Source organism: Bos indicus, chromosome 11 (assembly GCF_029378745.1).
Source record: "Bos indicus isolate NIAB-ARS_2022 breed Sahiwal x Tharparkar chromosome 11, NIAB-ARS_B.indTharparkar_mat_pri_1.0, whole genome shotgun sequence".
Classification (NCBI taxonomy): Eukaryota; Metazoa; Chordata; class Mammalia; order Artiodactyla; family Bovidae; genus Bos; species Bos indicus.
Window position 1 is genome coordinate 89,651,141 of NC_091770.1, and position 17,693 is coordinate 89,668,833.

General features: G+C 44.0%; 1 protein-coding gene across 4 annotated transcripts in view; it reads right to left on the reverse strand.

Moving 5' to 3' along the window:
- RNF144A (ring finger protein 144A) overlaps positions 1–17,693 on the reverse strand; it is a 128,592-nt gene that overhangs the window by 85,409 nt on the left and 25,490 nt on the right. For 3 of the 4 annotated variants that reach the window (XM_019970736.2, XM_019970735.2, XM_070799178.1), the window contains one exon: positions 10,038–10,226. The exons of the other annotated variant lie outside the window; for it this stretch is intronic. The gene's annotated coding sequence lies outside the window, so the exon portion shown is untranslated. The remainder of the gene's footprint in view (positions 1–10,037; positions 10,227–17,693) is intronic. 4 annotated transcript variants of the gene reach the window in all.

A 17,693-nucleotide genomic window follows, 5' to 3' on the forward strand; every position in this document is an offset into this window, starting at 1 on the left:
TTTCGTAGGGAGGAACTGAGCTACAGCCAACAATAACATTTTATAAGTACACAGGACTTTAGCACATTCCTCAGTTGTCATAAAATTACAGAAGAATTTTAAATAGTTGCAGAAGATACAACTTCTGGCATACTGGAAATATTGTCTTTTTAAAATAAAGTAGCAACAGTTGAAAGAAGTGTAATTTCTAGTATATCATTTATTCTTTTAAATATCCATGAATAGCTAAAGCAATCCTGAGAAAGAAGAACAAAGCTGAACACGTCCTGATTTCACACTATATGTTGAAGCTACAATAATCAAAACAGTATAGTATTGGCATGAAACAGACACACCAATCAATAGAACATAATAAAAATCCTAAAAGTTTCTGCATGGCAAAGAGATCATCAACAGAATGAAAAGGCAACTTGTAGTATGGGAAAAAAATATTTGTAAACCCCCTATCTGATAAGGAAGGGGTTAACATTCAAAATATAGAAAGAACTCATATCACTCAATAGTAAAAGTACAAATAATCCAATTTTGAAATGGGCAAAGAACTGAAACAGATATTTTTCCAAAGGAGATGTACAAATGGCCAACAGGTAGATGAAGATATATGCTCAACATCACTACACATCATGGAAAGGCAAATCAAACCGCAAGATGTCACCTCACACCTGTTAGAATGTCTGTTATCAAGGAGACCAGAGATAAATGCTGACGGGGGTGGAGAAGAGGGTACCGGTAGACACTGATGATGGAAAGTGTAAACTGGAACAGCCCTGTGGAAAACAGTATGGAGGGTCCTCAGATTATTAAAAATATAACACACGATCCAGCAGTCCCATTTCTGGGTATACATCTGGAGGAAACAAAATCATTAACTCAAAGAGATGACTGAAGTCCCATGTTCAGCTCTACCCTCCGCAGGCAAGATGTTAGAAACAATCTCAGTGTCTGTTGACAGATGAATGGATAAATATATATATATATGGCATATATATGGTATAAATACAATGGATTATTATTCAGCTTTAAAAAAAGACGAAGTCCTGACATGGATGAACTGGTGGCATTATGCAGGTGAAATAAACCAGACCACATGGTATCATTTATATTGAAATCTAAAAAAAAAACAAACAAAGGAAAACTCATAGAAACAGAGAGAAGAAAGGTGGCTGTCAAGTGCGGGGGTTGGGGGGTGGGGGAAATAGGGAGCGGTTGGTAAAAGTGTGAAAACTTTCAGTTATACGATGAATAAGATCTAAGGATCTAACCTATAAATGGTGACTATACAGGCCTCTGGTTTAAACCAATACATTCAGAAAAAATTTCAGAAAAAATATATTCACTTCAATACACCTCTTCACAGAAAATACCTTAATACATGATTTTATCATAACCATGTTTCAATTTTATGTTTGTCCATATTATTTGCATATTTATCTCCTTCCAATAGTTTAACAGATGAGAACAGTTTTCACTGTTAAGCCAATGAACCGATAAGAATTCCTTTCTATCAGGAAGATTTTACCTTATTTTAAATTCAGATAAGTGTGTTTATACACAGTTGATACATAGAATAAATTATGGAATATGCTTATAAAATAAGCCATTAAAATAAGTAAATTCAGGACTAAAATGAGATTGAGGTAAGTCAATTATGTTATGCAGTTTTCAATAAATGATAATGACCAGATACTAAAGATTTACTCACTGACATTAATCAAGCATGTTAACTGTAGCAGAAACCATTAAGTATCATAAAGGATGGTATTTCTTTGGTAAAAGGGCTTGCATGTGTTTGTGAAGCTCGGTTGTTAAGCTTTGGGTAATTAAAAAAAGAAAAAAAAAGTACTGTATGCAGGAGGAAATGGCAACCCACTCCACTTTCCTTGCTTGGAAAATCCCATGGACCAGGGAGCCTGGCAGGCTGCTGTCCACAGGGCCACAAAGGGCTGGACACAGCTGAACGACTGAGCACGCACTCACTGTGCATTTTTTAAATTGAGAAGGGGAAAAATTTTCCATTATTCCCTGTTTTCCATCTTTTCTTTGCAACAGTGCCCAATGAATCTGTCCAACTTACTTTAAAAAAATTCTATCACTATGCTAACAAATCCTGATGGTTCCCGACCAGCCACAGGAGGCGGTCTAATCCAGACCTGCAGGGTCCAGCCCAAGGGGCCCTATTGCCTTCCACCCTCTGTCCCTCCCTTCTCTCCACTCAAGACACATCCCTTCAGCCGTGAAGGGACCTAGTACTCAGCACCTCTTTCTCAGTCTCAGTTCTGCTCCATCCTGCACTCAAGTTTTGGGAACTGGCATCCCACACCTGCTGGCCAACGTGCATCAGAGGAAAACGTCAGAGCAGAAAACCCACCCACGGCTCCTCCTCCATCCCTCTGGGACTTTGCACACAATAGATGCTCATCAACTGTCTGCTGCCTGGATGTCCAGAGAAACTCACAGCATCCTGGCACTTGCTTGTCTCTGACCAGAGGTCCTCGCTGCCGCTGGGCCCTGGGACATGCAGACAGTGAGAATGATTAGCAGACTTGCCCAGCAAATGCTGACTTGACAGCACAGCCTAGACCACAGCACATGTAGCTCTCAAAACAAACAGAGCAACAACAGCAAAAGCTCAAGAAACTGCAATGGAGACAAATGTGGAAAATGTGACACCATCACCATTTCTTTTACCGAGACCCTCAGCCACGGGATCTCAGAAGAGCATCTTTACGTGTTTCTGTTTCCAAAAATACTGCTGGCCTAACCACCTCAGCCACTCTGAAACCAAGAGAACTAAAGCCAGGTATTGATATTTTCGATTCTAGTTAATCTTTTAAGCGACCTTTGCCTTAAAGCTTCACCAGCCAAGACTGAGCCCCGTGTCCCAGCTGCAGCTCTCAGAATGCCGGCCGTTCCCAAGGCCGTGCTAAGGCCAAGGCTCAGCTAAACTTTCTTTACAGAAGATTTCTTTTCTTATCGATGACATTCTCCAATTGGCGGGGAGGGGGGAAGGAAAAGGAAAAAAACTCTTGTTTCAGATTTAGCTACTTCAATCACAGAAGTGAGACCTGGGGGTGGCTTATATCCTCTGGAGGCTGTTTCTCTTTATAAATCCTAAACATTTAAAAATAGCTTTGCCTGTGCTGGAATGTCATTTTCTGGTATTTGGGCTTCTTCCACACGAATCTTTTTGTGACTATGAAGCCATTTCAGTTCTTGGAATTTGCTGGAGACCGATTCCCAAACACAGCGTCCTGGGAGGTGGGAGTGGGTCAATGCAGGGAGAAAACACAATTCCACTCTGCTTCACAACGCCTTCTTTCCCAGGGTGCTTTCACGTTCCCCTCATACCCGGGGAGACTGTGTCTGAACCAGTCAGGGTACTTCAGAGATAGCTGCAAAAACCCTAAATCATTGCAGCTGAGGTCAAAATACACACACGCACTCACTCAGTACCCAAGGCCTGTGAAGAAGTAGGGGGCCGTGCTTGAAAGGTCACACTTCCTGTTTCCTTGCAGTGCTGATGAGCCAGCTGGAGACCTCCCTTGGCCTCAGCAAAAAAAAATGTGTCAGTGAGAAATTAGCAAAAGATTCCCAGGATTACTGGAGAAACGCTGGTAATGTCAGTACATGGTACACTGTCAGGGATTCCACAGGGATTCTCAAGCAGGCCCTTTGAGAGTGCAAGCGACAAGGCTGGCCTAGTGGTTAGGACTCCACACTCCCACTGAGGGTTCAATCCCTGGTCAGGGAACAAACATGCTACTTGCCAAAAAAATTTAAAAATAAAGTGCAGGTGGTGAAAAGGCAAGGCCAGCTAATGAGGACTTGAGGCTGTTGGGGAGGGAATGTTGGAATTTAGCTTCCCTAAACTGCCCCAACAACACAAGAGATGACTCTACACATGGGCATCACCAGATCGCCAAATTCAGATTGATTATATTCTTTGCAGCCGAAGATGGAGAAGTTCTATACAGTCAGCAAAAACAAGACCGGGAGTTGACTGTGGCTCAGATCATGAACACCTTATTGCAAATTTTAGACTTAAAATGAAGAAAGTAGGGAAAACCAATAGATCAATCATGAGTGTGAGTGAAAAGTCGCTCAGTCGTGTCTGACTCTCTGCGACCCCATGGACTATATAGTCCATGGAATTCTCCAGGTCAGAACAGTAGAGTAGGTAGCCTTTCCCTTCTTAAGGGAATCTTCCCAACCCAGGGATCAAACCCCGGTCTCCCGCATTGCAGGTGGATTCTTCACCGGCTGAGCCACAAGGGAAGCCCAGGATATGACCTAAATCAAAGCCCTTATGATTATACAGTAGAAGTGACAAATAGGTTCAAGGAATTAGATTTGATAGACAGAGTGCCTGAAAACCTAGGGACATAGGTATGTAACACTGTACAGGAGGTGGTGATCAAAACCATCCTCATGAAAAAGAAATGCAAAAAGGCAAAATGGTTGTCTGAGGAGGCCTCAAAAATAGCTGAGAAGAGAAGAGAAGCAAAAGGCAAAGGAGAAAAGGAAAGCTGTATCCATCTGCATGCAGAGTTCCAAAGAATAGCAAGGAGAGATAAGAAAACTTTTATAAGTGACCAATGCAAAGAAACAGAGGAAAACAATAAAAGGGAAAGACTCTTGAGATCTCTTCAAGAAAATTAGATATCAAAGGAACATTTCATGCAAAGATGGGCACAACAAAAGACAGAAACGGTATGGACCTAACAGAAGTAGAAGATATTAAGAACAGGTGGCAAGAATTCACAGAAGAACTATACAAAGAAGATCTTCATGAACCACATAACCACAATGGTGTGATCACTCACCTAGAGCCAGACATCCTGGAATGAGAAATCAAGTAGGCCTTAGTAAGCATCACTATGAACAAAGCTAGGGGAGGTGATGGAATTCCAGCCAAGCTATTTCAAATCCTAAAAGAAGATGCTGTGAAAGTGCTGCACTCAATATGCCAGGAAATTTGGAAAACTCAGCAGTGGCTACAGGACTGGAAAAGGTCAGTTTTCATTCCAATCTCAAAGAAAGGCAATGCCAAAGAATACTCAGACTACCTCACAATTGCACTCATCTCACATGCTAGCAAAGTAATGCTCAAAATTTTCCCAGTCAGGCTTTAGCAATACATGAACTGAGAACTTCCAGATGTTCAAGCTGGATTTAGAAAAGGCAGAGGAACCAGAGATCAAATTGCCAACATCTGTTGGGTTATAGAAAAACCAAGAGAGTTCCATAAAATCATCTACTTCTGCTTTATTGACTATGTTAAAGCCTTTGACTGTGTGGATCACAACTAACTAGAAAAATCTTAAAGAGATGAGAATACCAGGTATTCCTGAGAAATCTATATGCAGGTCAAGAAGCAACAGTTAGAACTGGACATGGAACAACGGACTGGTTCCAAATTGGGAAAGAAGTATATCAAGGATGGATATTGTCACCCTCCTCATTTAATATATATGTAGAGTACATCATGGGAAATGCTGGGCTAGATAAAGTACAAGCCAGAATCAAGATTGCTGGGAGAAATATCAATAACCTCAGATATGCAAATGACACCACCCTTATAGCAGAATTAAAGAGTCTCTTGATGAAAGTGAAAGAGGAGAGTGAAAAAGCTGGCTTAAAACTCAACATTTAAAAAACGAAGATCATGACATGCAGTCCCATCACTTCATGGCAAATAGATGGAGAAAGAATGGATACAGTGAGAGACTTTATTTTCTTGGTCTCCAAAATCACTGTAGATGGTGACTGCAGCCATGAAATTAAAAGACACTTGCTCCCTGGAAGAAAAGTTATGACCAACTTAGACAGCATATTAAAAAGCAGAGACATTACTTTGCTGACAAAGGTCTGTCTAGTCAAAGCTATGGTTTTTCTAGTAGTCGTATATGGATGTGAGAGTTGGACCATAAAGAAAGCTAAGTGCCAAAGAATTGATGCTTTTTAACTGTGGTGTGGGAGAAGACTCTTGAGAGTCCCTTGGACTGCAAGGAGATCCAACCAGTCCATCCTAAAGGAAATCAGTCCTGAGTATTCATTGGAAAGACTGATGCTGAAGCTGAAGCTCCAATAGTTTGGCCACCTGATGCGAAGAACTGACTCATTGGAAAAGACCTTGATGCTGAGAAAGACTGAGGGAGGGAGGAGAAGGGGACGACAGAGGATGAGATGGTTGGATGGCATCGCGGACTCAGTGGGCAAGAGTTTGAACAACTCAGGGACTTGGTGATGGACAGGGAAGCCTGGCGTGCTGCCATTCATGCTGTAGCAGAGTTAGACACGATTGAGCTACTGAATGGAACTGAAAGTGCCCCATATCCCCAGGTCCAGGCACACTGACAACCCACTGCTCCTGTCTTCCCAGCCAAGCCCTCCAGTGTCCTGGTACAGACAGCACTGGCCCTTCCCCTGCCCCTCCAGGCCACCCATCACCCAGCCTGACCTCCTCCTCACAACCCACATGCTCTCTCCTCAAGTCACCATGGTAACCTCCCAGTGACCTGGGTCATCTCTCTCCTGCAGACACTGTTGTTCAGGATGTCCTTTCATTTTTCCCTTCTGCTCAGCCAAACAATATTCTGTTTTTTTTTAAATTTTCATTGGAGTATAGTTAATTTACAGTGTTATATTAGTTTAAGGTGCACAGCAAAATGAATCAGTTTTATATATATATATATATATATATATATCTCCATTCTTTTTCAGAGTCTTTTCCTATATAGCTTATTAGAAAATATTGAGTAGAGTTCATATATATTGCTATATAGTAGGCCCTTTTTCATTATCTATTTTATTTATAGTAGTGTGTATGAACCTAGAAATTATAATACTAAGTGGAGTGAGTCACAAAAAGACAAATAGCACATGATATCACTTATATGTGGGATCTAATTTTAAAATGATACAAATGAACCTTTTTACAAAGAGAAACAGACTCACAGATCTTGATATTTTAAGTCTTGAACTACTGTGTGCGTAGTTGCTCAGTCATGTCCGACTCTTTGCGGCCCCATGGACTGTAGCCTGCCAGGCTTTTCTGTCCATGGGATTCTCCAGGCAAGAAGACTGGAGTCGGCTGCCATAAGCTCCTCCAGGGGATCTTCCCAAACCAGGGATCGAACCCAGGTCTTCCTCAGACGGTAAGGCGGATTCCTTACCGTCTGAGCCACCAGGGAAGCCCAAGAAGACTGGAGCGGGTGGCCTATCCCTTCTCCAGAGGATCTTCCCGACACAGGAATCAAACCGGGGTCTCCTACATTGCAGGTGGATTCTTTACCAACTCAGCTACCAGGGAAGCTACCGTGCATGCTTTCAAGTCCCCAGCTGAACTGTCTAGATAAACACACAATCACACGGATGGGGGTCTTTCCATCTGTGGCCATGAGCTCCACGTGGATTCACACCAGGGGATCACGCCGCATCTGTCTCTCCCTGGAGGTCTCCTCACTCTTTCTCTTTTTCCCCAAACTAACAAGACCTCCTGCACCACAGAAGTCTCACCTGAAGACTTCACTTCCAATTTCACAAAGAAAATAGAAGCAATCACAACAAAATGCCTCTTCTGAGCACCACACGTGTCTGTCATGTAGTCCATCCCCACCAGTAACTATCTGTGTTCCTCTCTAAACAACCCCACCTGTACACAAAAACCTCTCCCTCACCTACTCAAGACACAGTCCCAGCAACCCTCTGTCCTATAGTAACATTTTTTCCTCTCTACTAGACCATCCTCACGGATGTATAAACAAAGCTAATGCATCTAACTAAAAACAAATTCTCTCAGCCTGACTTACCCCACCAGCTACCACCCCATATTCTGCTCCCCTTGGCAGCAAACCTCCTCCAAATTGTTGTCAACAATCTCTGTCTCAGATTCTTCCCTCCATCTTTCCCTCCAAACCCATTCTCCTTGGCCTTGGTTGCCATAGCCACCAGACCCACATGACATTTTGCTGTTTTTACTGACGCCACCAATGACCCGCATGGCACTGGTTCAAGAGTCAGTTCTCCGTCTCCACCTCACTTGGCCTGTGCACACACTGGGCACAGCTCATCATTCCCTCCTTCTGAAATGACTGCATGTGGCTTTCAGGCAGACTCCCCCCTGGATTTCCCCCTTTCTGCCTGGGGCTTGCTTCTTGGTGCTCCGAAAGCTGGAAAGTCCCAGGACCCAATCTTGAAAATTCTTCTATCCCCAGGATCTTATCTGACCTTATTCCTTTAATAACCACAGACCAAAGATCTCCGTTGTATCTCCAGCTCAGACCACCGTCTTCAACTACCAGATCTGGATATACCTGTCACTCAGCCTCTCCATTTGGGGGTCTTATAATCTCAAACGCAATCTGTTCAAAATTGAACCCCTTGTGGCACCACCCCCTTGCCACTACCCTGGCGGAGTTCCCCATCTCAGGTGGTGACAACTCTCCAGTTATGCAAGCTAAAATTGTTGCTATCATGATGGACTTTCACTTCTTCTCAAGCCCTACATCCATTCTGCCAGGACACCTTAAGGGCTCTTTCTTCAAAATAAATCCAGAATGTGACCACTTCCTGCTTTTCATGACTACCAATGGAGCAGGCCACTGAATTATCTCTTGCTGAATTACTAAAGTGGATTTCTCTAATGACCTCTAAGTGGCCTCCTGGTCTTCCCCTATCCTCTAACATCAGTGCCAGAATGAGCCGATTAAAACAGATCCTGTCCCTTCTCTGCTTAAAACCCTGCACTGATTTTCAAACCTAGAATTCCTCCAACGGTCCACGATGCTGAAACATGGTCAGTTCTCCACTGTCTCCTGACCACCCCACACCACCTGACTGCCTCTCGGTGTTCCTGGACTCTGGGCCTTCACACATACATCTTCTTCTAACTCCATTTCTCTTGTCCCAGATGCTAACTGGCTAATTCCCAGTTCAGTTCAGTCACTCAGTCATATCCGACTCTTTGCGACCCCATGGACTATACCACGTCAAGCCTCCCTGTCCATCACCAACTCTCGGAGTTTACTCAAACACATGCCCATTGAGCCGGTGATACCATCCAACCATCTCATCCTCTGTCATCCCCTTCTCCTGACCTTATTCCTTTTCAAATGGGTCAGCTCTTCCCATCAGGTGGCCAAAGTATTGGAGCTTCAGCTTCAACATCAGTCCTTCCAATGAACACCCAGGACTGATCTCTTTAGGATGGACTGGTTGGATCTCCTTGCAGTCCAAGGGACTCTCAAGAGTCTTCTCCAATACCACAGTTCAAAAGCATTAATTCTTCGGTGCTCAGCTTTCTTTATAGTCCAACTCTCACATCCATACATGACTACTGGAAAAACCATAGCCTTGACCAGACGGACCTTCGTTGGCAAAGTCCCACGGTTCCTTAAATCCCTGTTTAAATGTCAGCTTTTTAACGAGACCTCCCAGAGCACTCCATTTAAAACTCCACCCCTCTAGAGCTGGCAGCTTTTTATTTTCTCCATGACACTTACGCCTGGGAATGAAACATAAAATTCACTCCCTCACGCGGTGGAGCAGACACGGTCTGTCTCTTGGTGCCTGTCCCCACCCTCACGTTCCACTCACATCCCGCCATCCGGGAACTTCCAAGAAAGCAGAAGGGTTGGAGCAGCACCGGGCACAATGCAAGTGGCTCAATGCATCTCTTCTAGGTGAATCCATGAATCATGGAAACCCTGGAGACACCACTTTGATTTTCTAAACCTGTTTCCCAGTCTACAAAACCAGACTGGCAATATCAACCTCATGAGGTTGTTAAAAGCAGTAAATGAGGACCTGGGTGGAAATCTTCATAAAATATTAATTACTATAATCACTTAACATAATATGCTAAGGACCATCCTCAAAATTCATTAAGGGGAAGCAAACTAGGCAACAGCTTACATGGTGTGGTTTAAGAGATTTAGAAAAACTCATTCAGGGTCTTTCCCAACAACTGCCTGAGATTCCACCTAAAAGACATAAATCAAAGTTTTCAAGCTTTCCTTTTCCAAATTCAAAGTTACCTCTGAAATGTCCTGATGGGAGGAGAGGAACGGTCTTCCGGCCAAATTCCAGGGTCCCCGGAGGCTCAGCTGGCTCGCCCTCTCATGACAGGACGCCCTCCTGGAGAAGGGGGAGGAGGTCTCTGGCACTGGGGTCCCTGCAGACCTGGGGGATGGGGACAACACCAGACTCCGCCGAATGCTGACCACCTGGGGACAGGAGAAGGGTGCAGGAGCTTAGTGAGCAGGTCTGGGCGGGGGGCGGCAAACATGAACATGCCCACTCAGCACCCTCCCAGCATCAGCCTTTCCAATCTCCAACCCAAGAGGGAAAGCCTGTGAAATAACCACTGAAGTCTAGGCAGATTAATCTATGAAAGTATTACAGTTCACTGGAAGAGGAGCTGAGGCTTATGGTGTAAGTAACCAAACTCCACCACGAGGTTAACAGATACATTTGCCAACACAGACAATTTTCAGACGACTAAGTGTCCCTGGTCTTCCTTTCCACCCCCTCTTTCCCCAATCACAGCTATACAGGTTTGCCCTAACTGGACTCCTACAGGGAGAGGTTTAGGTCCATAGAATAGCAACATAAAGCAAGATTGCATGAACTGCAGTCCCCAATGTAACTACTAAGGAGATAACTGAAAAATGAATGAAGAATGAACTACAGAATTAAAAAGGCAGATTAGAAACTAACACTAAAGAAGGCAAAATAGAGGAATAAAGGAACGCCAATGACACAGATCCATAGGGAAAAACAGCAAAACCGCAGACATAAATTCTATCTCATCAGTAATTGTACTAAATAGTCTAAACACTCTAATCAAATGGCAGAAATGGGTACAATGGATAAAGAACATATGCTGTCAAAGGAGACCCACTTCAGAACAGCATCCAAGAGTAAAACCCTTATAAATTCAATAAGCTATACAATATTTGTATGTTGAAAATTACCAAAACATCATTACAAGAAATTAAAAACTAAGTAAATAGACATCCTGTGCTCAAGGACCGAAAGACAATACCGTTAAGACAGCAGTACTTCCCATATTGATCTTCAGGTTCAATGCAATCTCTGTTAAAATTTCAGCTTTCTTTTTCACAAAAATTGACAAGTTGTTCCTAAAATTCATATAGAAATCCAAGACACATAGAGACAAAACAACCTTAAAAAGGAAAAGCAAAGTTGGAGAATTCACATTTACTGATGTCAAAAAAAAAAAAAAGCTACCATAATCAAGATAGTGCAATAGTGGTATAAGGACACACAGAAAAGGAAAATGGATTAGAACTGACGTTCAGAAATAAACCCACATATTTATGTTTAACTGATTTTTGACAAGAGCGCCATGACAATCCAGAGAGTAAATGAGAGCTTTTCAAAAAATAGTACTGACATTCAAAAAATGAATCTCTACACAGACTTTATACCTTCCACAAAAATTAACTCAAAATGGATTATAGACCGAAATGTAAGAACCGAAAATTACAAAACTCCTGGAAGAAATCATAGCAGTGAATCTTTGTAATCTTTACATACTAGTTTCTTAGATATATCTCCAAAAGCACATACAACCAAAGAAAAAGCGGTAAGTTGGAACTCAATCAAAATTTTAAAATTTTGTGTACTACTGACAACCATCAATAAAGTAAAATCAACCCACAGAAGGGGAGAAAATACACACAAATCCATCTATCTGATATAGATATTATACATACCTGATAAAGATGTATTCAAATTATATAATGAACACATTCAAATCAACAATAAAAAGAGAAATAACCCAAATAAATAATGGGCAAAAGATGTAAATAGACATTTCTCCAAAAACAAGATATCCAATTGGCCAACAAGCATATTTAAAAAATGCTCAACATGATTATTCAGCTTAGGAAAGGCAAATCAAATGAGATATCATGTCATACCCACTAGGATGACTAGAATCAAAGACAAAAGACAACAAGTGTAAGTGCAAATGTGAATTCTGAACCCTTACATTACACATTGCTACTGGGAACTTAGTGGTACAGCTACCTTGAGAAATTGGCAGTTCGTCCAAGTGTGAAACAGAGAGTCATGTATAACCCAGCAATTTCACACCTAGGTATGCACCCAAGAGGATGGAAAACAAATGTCTGCAACAAAAACCTGTATGTGAACGTTCGCAGCAGCATCACTCAAAATAGTCAATAAGTGGAAACAACCCAAATGTCCATCCACTGGGGAATGTGGTTTGTCCACACATGGAGTTGGAATGCTACAATAAGGAGGAACTATGAGCATCCCAGGTGGCTCAGCGGTAAAGAATCTGCCTACCATGCAGGAGACCTGGGTTCGATCTCTGGGTCAGGAAGGTCTCCTAGAGAAGGAAATGGTAACCCACTCCAGTGTTCTTGCCTGGGAAATCCTACAGATGAGGAGCCTGGCAGACCAGTCCACAGGGTTTCGAAGAGTTGGACATGACTTAGCAACTAAACACACACATGAATGCATCATGCTAAGTAAAAAAAAAAAAAAAAAGAAAGAAAGTCAAGCAAAAAAGCTACAAAATGCAAGAAAATGTATACATGAAATGTCCGGAACAGGCAAATCCAGAGACAGAAAGCAGACTGATGGTCTCTAGGGGGCTGGGGCATGCAAGAGTAAGCAGGGACAGCTACTGGACTGGGGTTTGGGAGGGAGCTAAAACTCTTCTAGTACTGGGACAGGCGTGACATATGTACAACTCTGGGAGTATCCAGAAAATCCCTGAATTGTGTACTTCAAAATGGTGAATTTTATACTACATGAATTACATCTCCAGGAAACTTCTGTTTAAAAAGAGTAGTAGTGGGCTACTTCCACAGGGTCGCAAGAGTCCGACACGACTTAGTGACTAAACTCCCAGCACACCTGAGATACATCCCAATGGACAGACCCACATCTCCTCGGGGGCCAGCCCTCCCTCCCTGCTCTTTTACTAAGATAATAAGTTTGGCCCCCCAGGAGGCCGGAGCAAGTGAGTTCTCCCGCAATGCTCCGGACCAGCTCCCGAAGTCTACAGCCTTCGACATAGAGGCTGAGAGTTCTGAGCAACCCTTGCCCCTTGCCTGGTCCCTGCACAGAGCAAACCCCTTCTCCTGCAGGAAGCTCCTCCTACACCCCCAAAGCATCAAGGTTCCAACTCCAGAAAACGTGCCCTGTGTTTTGCGCCTCCTTTCTCTGCCTCTACTTGGCAATCCATCTGAACCCTTCAAACAAAAGGCACTACAAAACAGTCTGCTCTACCACCAGTTTCGGCCATTTTTCCCGTGTACAAAGAGCCAGTAAATAAAATTACAGTCTTCAGCCAGAAAGAACGGCTCATACTGAGCTGGTACAGGGACAACAGGCAATCGAGCCGCACGAGGAGCAGGTTTATGAAGAGAGGCTGCATGCAGGGCTCTCTGCCCAGAGGCTGTGCTGGGATCCCGGGTGTTTTCAGGCCGCCAGCAGGTTGCGGGGCCCCCCTGCCAACTTTCCAGAGCCCCGCTCAGGGGGCGGCTTTGCGCTGGCATCGCCTGGCCCCCACAAACAGGCGTGAATTAAAGTTTTAGAGCACCATGGGGTTTCCGGTTTCCTGGGGTGGATCCTCTTCCACACGGGTCACGGAAGTGGCGGCCACCTCCAGCCTCAGCTCAGTCGCCCAGGTATGAACCACGGGCCTCCGCAGAGCTCAGCTGACAAAGCTGCACAGGTCGTGATGGGTCAGTGGCCATGCTAGTTTCCCACCAGCCCTGTGAGTTTTCACGTGCTATGCTGTATGTACAGAAAGAAAAATGAAAGTGACGTTGCTCAGTCGTGTCCAACTGTTTTCGACCCCATGGACTGTAGCCTACCAGGCTCCTCCATCCACCCATGGGATTTTCCAGGCAAGAATACTGGAGTGGGTTGCCATTTCCTTCTCCAGGGGTATCTTCCCAACGCAGGGATCGAACTCAGGTCTCCCACATTGTAGGCAGACGCTTTTACCGTCTGAGCCAGGGAAGAACTAGGAATATATGCACTAAGTTTTTAGCAGAAATGTGTAGCAAATATTCATTAGCTATTAACCTTGTTTTGCAGCAGTCCTACCTTGTGCTGAGATGATGGGTAGGAATGATCCAAAAAAATGCTGATAAAATGTTGATATCCTGATCTCAAGGAGATCAGACTCAGTAGGAACCCTGATGCCCACGCAAGACTCTTCAGACTCATTAAACATAAAACACACTACTGTTTGTCACTGGAAGCAAAGACAACAAACTGCAGCCTAAGATGAGGCTTCTTGTTTCCTCAGTCTGCGCTCCTCGGGAATCTCAATGCCATTCCAATATAAATTTAATCAATTCACTCAGAAGGACAATGCAGATAGTAGAGTGCAGTTTATCACACCAGCGGGCCCAAGGCAGAGTCTCCTCTTAGCCAAGGACCCTGACCAGTTTTGTGAAAACCTTATATACCCTAAGTGTACGTGCTGCTACATCAAACAATGAAGGTCTCAGCCTGAGGAAGTCAACCTGGCACAAAGATATGCATTGAAGAAATTATTTCACCAACTGTATCATATGTGCATGCGTGTGTGCTCACTCAGTTGTGTCTGACTTTTTGCAACCCCATGGATTGTAGCCCTCCAGACTTCTCTGTCCATGGGATTCTCCAGGCAAGAATACTAGAGTGGGTTGACATGCCCTCCTCCAGGGAATCTTCCTGACTTAGGGAATTGAACCCACGTCTCCTACATCACGGGCAGATTCTTTACCCACTGAGCCACGTGGGAAACCCCAACTGGGTGTACATCAATATATAAATGAGTCCTAGCAGTGAGTTACAAAGACTTCCCTGGTGACTCAGACTGTAAAGAATCTGCCTGCAATGCAGGAGATCCCAGTTCAACCACTGAGTCAGGAAGATCTCCTGGAGAAGGGAACGTATTCTTGCCTAGAGAATTCCATGGACAGACCACAGGGTTGCAAAAACTCAGACACGACTGACAGACTTTCCCTCACTCAGTGAGTTATTATAAGATTATTCCCTGTTAAATTAACTCACCAAAGGACAGCTGGAATCACTAAAATATAAGAAAAAAACTGGTGGTAGGGATAACCACTCAAAACCTTCAAACTTTGTAACACACACACACACAAACACATCACACGTATATGTGTGCAATATTTATATATGGGCTTTCCAGATGGCTCAGTGGCAAAGAATCCACCTGCCAATGCAGGAGATGTGCGTGGATCTGATCCCTCGGTTAGGAAGATGCCCTGAAAAAGGAAATGGCAACCCAGTCCAGTATTCTTGCCTGGGAAATCCCATAGAGAGAGGAGCCTGGTGGGCTACAGTCCATGGAGTCACAAAGAGTCAGACAGTACTTAGTGACAATATATATCTATGTATGTGTGTAGATACATACATACACACACTGCTGCTGCTGCTAAGTCGCTTCAGTCATGTCCGACTCTGTGCGACCCCAGAGACGGCAGCCAACCAGGCTCCCCCGTCCCTGGGATTCTCAAGGCAAGAACACTGGAGTGGGTTGCCATTTCCTTCTCCAATGCATGGAAGTAAAAAGTGAAAGTGAAGTCGCTCAGTCATGTCTGACTTTTAGCGACCCCATGGATTGCAGCCTACCAGGCTCCTCTGTCCATGGGATTTTCCAGGCAAGAATACTGGAGTGGGGTGCCATTGCCTTCTCCACACACACACACATACATATATACGTACACAAATATATACTCAGACACATACTGCAGAACTGGGCGCCCTGCTAAAGGAGCACTATGGTCAGAACCACAGCAGCAGGGGGCCAGACCGAGCACCTGCCCAGCCCCATACCGCAGCTCAAGTGCAAGCGCACAGTAGCAGGAAACTGGACTTAGCTAAAGCTGGGTTTTACCAGGTGACTATGAAAGTGGGAGAAAGGGCCACGTTTTAGAAAGAAGAGGACTGACAACACAAGGGTGGCAGGGAACACTGGAAAGGAAGTGGGGCTGAGGGTCCCGGGAGGATGGGGCATTTCTGAAGCCCAGGAGCAGAAGGACGAGGACTAGCTGCAATGAAGGACGACAGTGATCAGAGAGGGTGCTGGACGTCAGGGTCAGAACGATCAGGCACCACTCAGGAAATGCGCAGGCAACAGAAGGCCTCGAAGCATTCCTTGCGAGATAAAGACTGCAAAATGACTTAAATGTCCATCAACAGGAACAAGCTGAAGGATTAGGATGATGTCCTTCACACAAGAGAAGGAGCTGGATCTGAATATACTGGTATGAAGAGATGTCAGAGTCATAATGAAGGAGGAAACAGACAGAACAGGTTCCATCTTTAAAGCAGGACTCCATCTTGGGCCGGACTGTAGACTTTGAGCTATATGCCCAATATTTATGGAAACGATAAACCCACTGGAAAACCAGGCCCCCAGAAGGAAGAGCCCTGGGGCTCACACCTAGACTCTCTGCCGCCTAAAAGAATACCCTAATTATCTGTGTAACCGAATAGAATCATACATTCTATTATGCTTATTGGGGTATGACCACAGGCCTATTGATAACTGTCCACTGTTACCTACCTAGGCTTAAGGCGTATGAATCACAGGTTAACTTTGATTGTATCTTGCTTTTCCTTTGTTCAGACTGCTGCTGCTGCTGCTAAGTCACTTCAGTCGTGTCCGACTCTGTGCGACCCCATAGATGGCAGACCACCAGGCTCCCCCATCCCTAGGATTCTCCAAGCAAGAACACTGGAGTGGGTTGCCATTTCCTTCTCCAATGCGTGAAAGTGAAGAGTGAAAGTGAAGTCGCTCAGTCGTGTCCGGCTCTTAGAGACCCCATGGACCGCAGCCTACCAGGCTCCTCCCCCATGGGATTTTCCAGGCAAGAGTACTGGAGTGGGTTGCCATTGCCTTCTCCGTTGTTCAGACTAGTTTCAGGGAATTTGGGGAGGTGGATTTGGGCATGTACACTTAGGGTATATAAGGTTTTCACAAAAACTGGTCAGGGTCCTTGGCTAAGAGGAGACTCTGCCTTGGGCCCACTGGTGTGATAAACTGCACTCTACTATCTGCATTGTCCTTCTGAGTGAGTTTGTTTCCCGGAACTCGTGGCTACAACAATAAGAACAAGGACAAACACATAATACAAAACAACGTATATAATAATCCCATTCAGAGACACAGCTTAAGTTACACACACACAAAATTTTTCTAGAAGAATGTAGAAAAAAAACCTGTTAATAATCACTTTTATACTATAGGGAATTTTATCCTTCATTTTATTCCTAAAAATTTTTTTTTTTTTTTGCTTTCTGCATTTGTAACTCAAGTTTTTAGAACCACAGATTTTTTATTTTTTTATGTAGTGTATTAACCATGAGATGCTACACATGAATGCTATACATTCTTTGGCCTCTCCAAGGATCTTATTTTGCAAACTCTGAATTAAAATCCCACAAAAAGGCCCACTGCTTTGCATTCCAGGCTCCCTGAAGCAAATCCTTAGAGAGCAACAGGCTACCCGAATTGGGCACAGGGATTAGTTAGTGGGAGGTCTTCCTTGTTCCTGTCTCTCTGTCTCCCTAATGAATGGGCTTTAAGACTCAACTAGACATCAGTGTAGAACACAGCTCACAGAGAGAAAGCTTCCCACTTACCTACAGTTCCACACACCCAA